Source organism: Lichenostomus cassidix, chromosome 4, assembly GCF_008360975.1.
Source record: "Lichenostomus cassidix isolate B80296 chromosome 4, HeHo_3.0, whole genome shotgun sequence".
NCBI lineage: Eukaryota > Metazoa > Chordata > Aves > Passeriformes > Meliphagidae > Lichenostomus > Lichenostomus cassidix.
This window is the reverse complement of record NC_139484.1, coordinates 18,940,364-18,951,027: the sequence shown is the minus strand read 5'-3', so window position 1 is coordinate 18,951,027 and position 10,664 is coordinate 18,940,364.

Below are 10,664 nucleotides of genomic sequence, written 5' to 3'. Positions count from 1 at the left end.
GCGCGGGTGGCGCGGCGGAGGCGGAGCGCGGTGCTGCCCGCCCCGGTGCTGCCCGCAGCCCTGGGCAGCCCTGGCACACACCGGGCAGGTGGGGCGGCTGCTGCTGCTGCCCGGCCTGGCCTGAGCTGCCGTGCGACTGGCCCGGCACCATTCCGCTGGCAGCGGGCAGAACAGAAGCATCCTTACGGATGGGCAGGAGCGGGACACAGACACACGGACTCACGGACACACGGACACACGGACACACAATGCCTCCTGCCAGTCTCCCAGGTTCTGTGTCCAGCACACGGGATTTCCTCAGCCCGGTGCTGTTTCTTCAGGAGATCTCTCTTCCCAGTTCTCATCCATTTCCCCCTGCAGCTCGTGCACAATGATCCTCAAAAAGGATCCGCACAGATCCACCACAGCTCCTCACCCATCGCCCTTGGTTTTCTCTGCAGTTCAGCTGGCTGGCTTGGATCTGCTGCCCCATTGCTCTAGGATGGAGTGACAAACACTTTGCTTCTATGTGCTCTCCCCAGAGCACTGTTGAGTTTTCTTTAATTCTTGCACAGCACTCTCAGCCAGCACTTTTTTGGGCTGAAAAGTCAGGGTTTACCCAGTCACTCATGAACAGGGTCCAAATCTCAGACAATCCTTGTTATCCTCCACCAACCTTTTGCAGTACCTCCGAACCTTCTGAGATGAGGGAAATGGAGCTGCATATGCACAGTTCAAGGTGCAACTGAAGCTCAGATTTGGGGAGTAATACTCCAATTTCCCCTGCACTCCACCCCCTCCTAACATTTACTGATCTATACTCAATTTCCTTTTTTGATCCCTCAGAACATCCAATCAAGGTGTTCAGATGGAGTGGCAGCAGCCAGGTCAGAGCCTCTGCTTTACAAGTGAGGCTAACTACATGCATCAGATCTTTCACTAATTGAAGAAAAACTGCCCCTGGTAGTTAAAGGCTTGAAAGGCAGGTGCCTCTAGCTATTATTTCTACATTCAAGCATAGAAGGAGCTTGAATAAACCTAACATTCTGTGGCCAGGATGATTTTGGAGACAGTCACACAGTCCTGCCTACCCGCATTCCTATTTCTTTAAATAGAGGATCTAGAAAGAAACACTTGTAAAAACTAGTTTTAAAATAATTGTGCTGGTAATGTAAATAACAGTAAAAGGAACCCCGACACAAAGGGCTTTTGTGCACACAACTCTCTCCCTGGAATTAGGGCTTAAACACACATGTGGTCTCACTGTGGATTCTAGAAATTACTTGCAAGTCTTCAGGTTCTGGATTCACACAGAAGCTTGCTCTGTCCCTTCGGACAGTGGCACAAATAATGTGAAATATAACAAAATGACATTGCGATATTATTTCTGAAGGAAGATGACACAATGCCAGCTCAGGGGTCACAGCACTTGTACACATATTTTTCACATTTTAGTGAATATGTTAGAGGATGGTGCTACATATTTTCCTCAGGCTCTGCTCTGTGGTGGTTCTACCTCTGATTCCTCTCTGTGACAGGCTTCTCAATGCAATAAACTGCCTGGCTTTCTTGAATCCTGTTTGCCCCTACAATTCCCTTAATCAGACAACCCTTGCTACTATATGTACAAGAAATCTACTGGAAAAAAGGTTTAGACTTCATCCAGATAAAGGGTTTCCCTTTTTATTTTTATCCCTCTCAGATTCAAGGGCAAACATTACTTTTCCTTCCCCTTGTCCCCTGCGTTCTCAGACAACATCTTTGATTAAAGCAGAAATATTTCACCGAAGTAATTGCAAGTACAGGCACATTTATCCTGCTTTGTTTTGGTGCAGGCTGACAAGAGTGAAGGCAGCCTGTGGGCTCCCTGGCAGGGAGGAATATCCCAGGGAAGGCACGGGTGATGCACTGAACGACTCTGTGTGGTGTTGCTCAGCCCTCCTTCGCAGCAGAGCAGGTGGTTATGAATCATTTGGCAAGAGTTGAGAGCAGATCAAAGCTTGGAAGGAGGTAAAGAATTACAGTTATGAGTCAACGTTTCAAGCGCAGAACATGCCTGGTCTGGGTTGCTCAGATGTTTTGCTTGTGTATTCTTCCCATTTTGATATGGTAGTCCTCACAACAGCAGCACAGATTAAGGGAATTAAGCACATTTAAGCCTAAAAAACTACATGGGCTATGATTAAACCCATTAAACCAATGCTTGCCATACAAGTTCTGTGCAGGCAATGTTCTCCTAAAATGCAGGCCTGGTCCTCATGGCTGGATCTGCTGGCATGAAACCCAGCATCTAGGCTGGACTTTGACATGAGACCCTCCACTGTGGCAGAAATACAGGCTTGGACTGCAAACAAGACCTCTGCTTTGCCTGGGTATTTGAGTGGTGGAAAATTTCATCCACAGCCCCATCTTATCTCTGTTATTACTATAAAGTCCTCGGCATGTGAGAACAGAATGTGGTAGTTCAAAACAAAATGGACTTTAGGAGAGAAGGTTATTTTTCTATGTAGGAGACATGGAAAATCCCATGGCAAACAAACTACAATTCTAGGTAATTGTAACCAGGCTCCTGGGTTTTCAGACCCACTCCAGAATAGGCAAGTTTAACAGCAATGCCAATACTGACTGCCAAAGAAGCGAGAGCTTTAAAATTTCAATGCTTTCATGGAATGAAAATGCATTTTTTCAAGATATCCCTGTTTATTTTTCTGGTTACTAAGAAGTGAGCTAATATGCTTCAAATCAGCATATTCATACCATTCCCTATCTCTCTAAGACAGAAGAATTAGAAGTTATAAAGAATGGGGGGTAGGGGGAAAGCAAATGTAATGGTATCACATAGCTTGAGGAAATGAAGCTTCAGAAAAGTCACCAAGCCTGGGAATATTGTAAATGTAGTTGTTAACTCTATTCTCTTGTGGACTAACTTCTGTTATGTGGTTGAAAATCTGTGTACTGATAAAACAACCTTCACCCTCCCTCTCTGCAGGTTTATCCTGACCCTCTGCAGCATTGCCTGTGTTATGTGCCCCTGCCTAATACTCATAATTTCCAACTGATAAATCAGAAAGCATTTTCCTCATTTCACCCAGCAATCTTTTGCTGGTCATGCAAGCATGGTAAAACAGTTGAAAAAATGGTGGTGAATTTTAAACCTAAATAGAGAACGTTCTCTCTTGTTTCAGCAAGTAACTGTCTGGACAGTTCTCCATCAGAGCAATGTGAAACAATTGGCTAAACTAGCTGCTTTCTGCCTCCTGTAACTCCAAAAGGTCACCAAAGAATAATAATTAAGAGAAAACAGCCAGTACCCATATTTTTTTCATTTTAATACTTGTTGCTGTGCAAATAAATGAGCCCTTGCCCTGTGGTTTGTAGCAGTTCCCTGCATGAAGCAGAAAGACATCAGGTTTCATTTCAGCCCTATGTTTATTCAGCTTGAACTTGAGCTAGGATCATATTAAAAACAGATTACAAACAATTTAAAAGCTCTTAATGCTTGCCAAAACTAGCCTGTGGTTTTAAATGAAATGCAAGGCAAAGCAAATGAAAAGTAGTATTTAAGTCACTGTAGAGAAGTCATGTTACATAAAAAGTGCACAACATATTTGGCATTTCAAAAAGTATTCAGCAGAATTCCTTACACAGGGAGTACTCTTGTGCAAATGGATGGAAGGGAAGGATTGAGAATCTAAAGTCAATTGTCTGAAATTTGAAAGTCTGGCAATACTAGGGCACACTGAAACCTGTGCACAGAACTCCTGCTGAAATCATTAGAACACCTGCAGAATTTGACACTTCTGTTAAATTGTTTGCAGAGCCAGACACCAAAAATTTGACTACTTTGAATGTCCAAAAAACTGCTTCAAATTCAATTCACACTGTAAATATGTTGATTAGAGGAACCAGTCTAGCAGATGACCTAAACTTTGCCTTGGCTTCAAGTTTGAAATGAAGTGTGTACTGCAGTGATCTGACAGAGGGATTCAAGCAACAATCCTCAGTGTTTAGATGCAGTAGTGTGGCAGTGCAAGGGTTGTGTGTGGACATTAAGAGATGTAAAAGCACTCAGGGCACTTGAATGGTAGGCATACAGTAGTTCCTGTAGATCTTTTGTAATGAGACTGATTTTAGCAGTTTACAACTTTGATCTCCAATTGCTTAAATTCTGACAAAGTATTGGTGGCAGGTGCCTGCTTCAAGCAAGGACAAAATTCAGAAAATTCTATTTATGCTCTTCTGAAAAGTTGGTGGAGAGAAACCTATTGTTATTGCTCATATTCTTGTGTTGACTATAGCTTTCTTATTTCTTCCTGTTACCTACTGAAGGAAAACATTCTGTGACAAAGCCTTGGACAGGGCCTTGAAAATTGAAAGAATACGCTCCCTCTAATTTGCCTTTAATGCAAGAGCTGCCCAGATTCAGACAAGCTCTGTGCCTGCCCTGCAAGCACACGTGAGAATTTGTTAGCATAATTGTCACAGACCTTCTCACAATGGAGAAAATCAGTGCCAAGCTTTAGGGCCTGAGTTGGACTGGCTCTTCAGTGATCCCATTCAGTGCTGTGGGCACCAGAGCTGAGATGATGGAGAGACTCTTCTATGTTCTCTGTGCCCTCCATGTTAGCACCAAGACTGTGAAAAGGAGGGGAGAAGTTGATCCTGACTCAGTATGGCTTAATCCCATTTGCTAAAAGATGCTGTTTTTTCATTGCAATCACTCGCGCTATCAATGACCCCTATTTAATTGTCCCAAAGGAATAAACTGTCCAGGGTGAAATAATTATAAATAAAAAGGAGATTTATTAAAATCTATAAAATTACCCCCACGTGTCTTAATTAATAAGTCTTTGCAAATTTGAAAAATATTCCACCTTGTTTTAGAGACAAAGAAAGGGTGGCATTTTCAAAGGCAGATGATGCAGCATGTGAACACCTAACACCAAGAACACAACTGAATCCTGATCCCCAAGTTCTGTGTGGCTTGGGAGGTCAGAACTTCATGGGCTGGAAGGTATGCCTAAAAGCAGATTATATAGAAGAAATAACATACTTTGCACAATCACTATCTTTAACTATGGGTAAAAACTCTAATTTAGGACCTTGTCTCTTTTTATGCACATGATGTACTAATACAGGAGAAACGGGAATACCAATAAATATAGTCTGGCTTCTTTCCTGATGGAGAAGTGCAAATGCTTCTGAAAGTGTCAATGCCATTTGCCTGAAGCTTTAAAAGACCTAAACCCCTCGTTTAGTAGCGTTATCCCAAAGCTGGATGTTGGGATCTTTATTTCTGTGTATTGTAAATATTGATTTACAATGGCTCTTGATGGAGCCTTCTCCCTCACTTCCTCAAAACAGGGAAACATTTACAGTTTCTCCTGCCTCCCCATCCTCTCCTCTTTCAGCCTGACATCCTGTCGCACGCTGGCAGCAATCACACTGTGAATGGCAAGTCATTTGCTTATTGACAGCCTCCCATTTACTGTGACACCTGCCAGCAGTCTCTGATCCTTGAATAAACATTAAGACATTAACAACCTGACACGGGTTCAAGGGTTTGAATAATAATCTCCTGCAGACTCACCACACTCATACAAGCAGCCAAAAAGCCCCTCTTTGCACTAAACTTTGCCATCCTGGGGGCTGGGAAAGGCTGCTGGAGGAGTGGGTGCAGCAACAGTGCATGGATGAACAGCCACACTTTGTTATTTCAGGCAGCAGTCTGATCTCTGGCCAGTGAAGCTTTGAGCATCTTTCCCTGTAGTGCAGTGTTGGGATCTGGGCTATAAGAAACACACTCATTGGTTTAGGAAAACAGCAGGAAAGAGCAAAGAGGAAAAAAAGATGTCTGCAGAGAAAAACCCTTAAAACAAAACAAAACCAACAACACTATCCCCATCCCTCAAAAACCAAACCCCAAATTAAAACAAACAAACCACCTCCTCCCATAGCCAAAGCCAATCTTTCCTCTGGATTTTGGAATGTTCACAAACTCTCCCCGAACTGCTCTGGAACTGGAGAGCTCTGAAGTGCTTTTGGAGTGCAGAGTCTTGTACTGCACATGTCATGAGGACAAAATGGTGTCCATTTCAATGGATTATCAAATGGAGAAAGGGATCCTACCATGTTTGCTTTAAGTTTTTACTAGCACTGGGTTTGTTTCTCCTGTGTGTCTGCTTGGCACGTAGCCAGCCTGGGACTGCTATAATGGATGATCTATTAGCTTGAAAGACATTCTCTTCTGTCACTTCCAGCCATCCCAGCCATGTCACAGCAAGTCATGGAGGAAATGAATCCTTTCAACTTGCAGCAGCCATGGCTCCTAGGAACTGTAATTGCAAACCTCAAAGCCCTGGTTAGAGTACGAAGCTTCTGTACCAAATGACTTGCAGGAAACCTGGTCTGCCTCCCAGATGTTTAATAAACTCAACAGTGCCCTCTCAAAATCTTTGGCTGGAGTTCAATCATCTCTACCCACAGCCAGTGCACAAAGGATTCAAAGACTTCATAAACCACAGCTTTTGTTTTGAAGTATGGATAAAATATGCTAACACATTTTTCTGGGCATGTTATTTAGTGAAGGAAGATGGGATGTTTTTCAGCCTTATGTGTGGCAAAATAGGCTCTTACACTTCAACAAAAAAGATGTTGAAGAAAAATAAAGAAAATTACGATTTTATTACATTTAAGGTGTTCAGTTGCTGGTCAGTGCAGAAAAAGGAAGATTTATTATTAATGAAAGTAGTTTGACAGTCTAAGTGAAAGGAATTTGGTGGGTAACCTCTGTCAGGTTCAGGGAATGGATCCATATTTTCCAAACTCTCACCACAGCATCCAGCAGCTGCATGAGGAATGGCTTTTATATTCCCTAAGTATTTGTAAGATCTTGAAAATCCCTCCCAAATCAGAGCATAAGCTTCAAATCACCCCAAAAAATTCATGTTCATAAACCTACAATCCCAAACATATTTCAGACTGAAATATCTATTGATATAGTTTTTAAATGCATAAATTTCAAATTCAAAATTTTGTAATGTTTAAGGTCTTATTTAAACATGTGGAAAAAAAAGGTTGGATTGGAAAAAAATTCCCCACTTTTCAATATACAGAAATAACTAAGGAGAAGAAGCTCAAATATTTTTTTCAATTCTCTCCCCAAAAGAGGGTTATCAGCTTGTTTTTGCAAGAACTACTTTTTTTTTTTTTTTTTTAATAACAGTGTTCTGTTTTGCAAATTTGTCTGGTCAAGAGGGGAACAAACTGTCAGTGGAAAATTTCCTACTCTTTCCACTTAATTGAAAGGTTGCCTGCTGTGTCCCCAGCTGTCCCCTTCCAGCTTCCAGTGAAGAGGGGGATTACAAAGCTCTGAAGAATAAAACCTTCCTGGAGCCTCCCTGCCCCCAACAGAGCAGCTACTACACCCAAAGCAAGAAAAACAGCTGATGCTCAGCCTTTCTCCCCCTTTCTTTAGCATGGTGTGTATCTCGCAGGAAGCTGGGAACTGCTGCTCCTGAGCTCATAGACTGCAGGGTTCTTGTCCACCAGGCTGCACATCCAAGGCAGAAAAAAAAGCTCAGCAAAACCAAACCTTCTCCAGCTACAGGAGAAGCACAGCACTGGCTCTGTCTGTCTGGGTAGGCATCTCTTCCTGCACAAATCTGCTCAGACTTTCCTTTCCTACAAAAAAACCCCAACAATGGTGAGGGAGAAGACAGAAACTGTTACTATCGTTCCTTTTTCTGCTGTTATTCTCAGTAACTGCAAAGGCTTGCCATTGAGTCAATACTTTTGATGGGCAGCAAAAGTCTGCAAGGAAACAACACAGACTTAGTAGCTTCACTGACACCATTTGGACTCCTCAGTGTTTCATTCTATTAAGCAAGAAACAGTCATTTGAAAGCTGTTTACATGTTACTTCATGTAACAGAAGTGGCTTCAAAACAGCTATTCTTGAAACAGAATAGATAGTGACTGCTTTAGTTCTTGTCTAAATATGGTTTAGGATGAATACTTTCACAACCATGATAGGCTGCAGCTCTCATCTGCTGTCAGTTCACTACTTTTCCCTAGCAGTTTGCATTCCCTCTCTCCCAGCATAATAGAAAGGAAAGGCTCTCTGCCAGAAACCAAGATTCAGATGCTGCGAGCTGTTCTGCACACACTCAGCATTAATAAGAGCTGACCTGAGAGAGATTCTTACTAAACATTTACACAGTACTTCAAATGGAGCCCATCAAACAGGTATGTAGGACACAGGCTGACAGGAAGGACGTTTACACTAAAGACTGCCATTTCTTCCTCAGATTTACAGTAGTGTTTAAATATTATTGCTTTGTTGTCATCTCTCCTTAGCAGAGCTGTGCTACTTTATCAGAGCATAACCTCCTCCAAGTAAGATGTTTCTCATCACTTTTGGCTCTAATGTTGGGATGAACATCACTGCATGACTGGCAAATTCATCAGAAGACTAATGGTAAAACAAGAGAGGCTCTGAATCTAATTATGTATTTTTTTTTTTTAATCAATTCCTACCTCTTTCTTGTGCTGAAACAATAATACAGCCACTGTGTCAGAATTCAGAAACAACGATAGTTAAATGCAGAAAGCATTTATGAAAACGTCTGAAAACAAGCCTCCAGAAATCAGCAGTGCCACATTTTCCAGTTTGCTGGGGTTCTGGGAGAACACTGTACTCACCTTTCATAGTGCAACAAAAGCCAGAGTAGTCCTTCCATTTTTCAGCAATTCAGTTCAATTTCCTAGCCCCAAAGATTTTATCAGAAATGTTGTAGCTTGAAAATGTTTGCTTCCTTGCATTGAAAGAAATTTTATAAAGCAAAAAATCTAACATTTCCTTCATTTGGTTTTACCTGAATTTCATGGTTATTGGAAGATGCCCATATATATGACCCAAGTATATATTTAAGTCTTAAAAGGGCACGTAAAAATAACTCTATTTTTACATCAAGGTATTCCAGCTGATCTGCCAATTGTTGGTGAGAATTAGGAGGCAGAGGTTCTAGGTGTTATCCACTTTACCCTGCTCACAACCTATGCAGTAGGCCTTGTTTTAAGCACAGAAAAATGCAGTTGGCAAAACAAATCTGCTTTGGTTTGTTTGGACCATGTAGGAAAACTAATTTTTTTTATTTTTTAAAGCAATTTCTATTTCATATTTTAAATGAAATGAAATATTTTCACAAAACAATTTCCATTTGATTCTAGCTAGAGAGGTTTAATACAATACTGATTTTTACCCATTTTTCAAATAATCAATTATATATCAGTGTAGTTCTTTATGAAGAATCAGCATTAATTACTTCATTGATCTAGAGCCTGGTCTATACCTTCCTTTTTCCAGCAAAGGGGAGAAATAAGAAGTTAAGAAATATGTACAGATTGCTGAGGATAATCTCTGCAAGAGAGTATTTCCTCCTGCAAAATTATTAACCATTCTTTGAGGACAGGATTAATTTAAGAGTAGGCTTAGATGCAATTCATAATGCTAAATGAGCAGGTGGCATTCTAAATAGTCATGCAGAAGTTTCTGCCTCTCTTGGCAAACACAAATGTTTGATGTGAACAAAGAGAAAAGGGTTTTGTTATTTGCTGAACACTCTACTCTGGCTCCCATTTCCAAGGTTTCCTTCCCTTGGGACAAATGGGCCTTCAGTTACTCACTCACACAGATTAGAGGTTATCCTTAAAAGTGTTCTGACTAAGGCAGCACAAGGCTCTGAGGAGGTTTCCACTGCTCAAGAAATGCCCTCAAATATTCTGCTTCTGAAAAGGGAAGGAGGGAGAGCATTTGGATAAACAGGGTGGAACTGGCTACAAGAGAACTCCAACCATGAAAGTAACAACAAAACTCCAGGATGCAGAGAATAAGGAGGATTGTAGTTCCTAAGAGGAAATCAGAGATCACTATGTGCAGTTTCACTAAACCATTTTATTGCAATTTAAGCTCTGTATAGCTGTGCTGTGATCAAACAGGGGGAACACCAACAAGGAACAGTGTGAAATCCATGTGCATGAAAATCTGCTAAAACTCTTCGGGTCACCCACTTAGGAAAAGCCTGAGCCTGCACTGAGCTGCTTCAAAAGCACAGGCAGGTAGATGATTACACACTGTTTTCCAAGAGTACATGACAGATTAGTGGATTTCAGTTCTATAAACTTCACAAGCTTTGTCCACCCTGCAGAAGATATCAAAACAGAACTGCAGAAGACCACAACCACATGGTGTGTGTCTGTCAGGAAATGTGGTCAAAGGAAAGGATGTTTCATGGAACCTTGGAGACTGCGTTGCCAACACATCCTGGTGAACCAGAGCAAGGCAGGAAGTTCTCTCCCTGATCACGATGCTTTCTGTAGCTGTATGTGCATCATTTCCCTTCTATGCTTGTTTCCCTTTTTCAGTTTTCTGCAGGATAAGCCTTTCAGTGCAAAACAAGTTTATTTCTATGTAGCTGTCAGACAATGCACAATTCCAAAGTATGGGCATCACCATGCATACAGTGTTTGGGGTGCTTTCAAGTATAGAACCAGAAATTAAAAACACCTCCTGAGCCAGTGTTTAATGTCCATCCTTTGCTGATGCAACCACCACACTTCACAGCATCAAATGAGCTGCAGAGCACCAGTAGGACACAAGCTCTTGAAATAAAAACAGTGCTGGC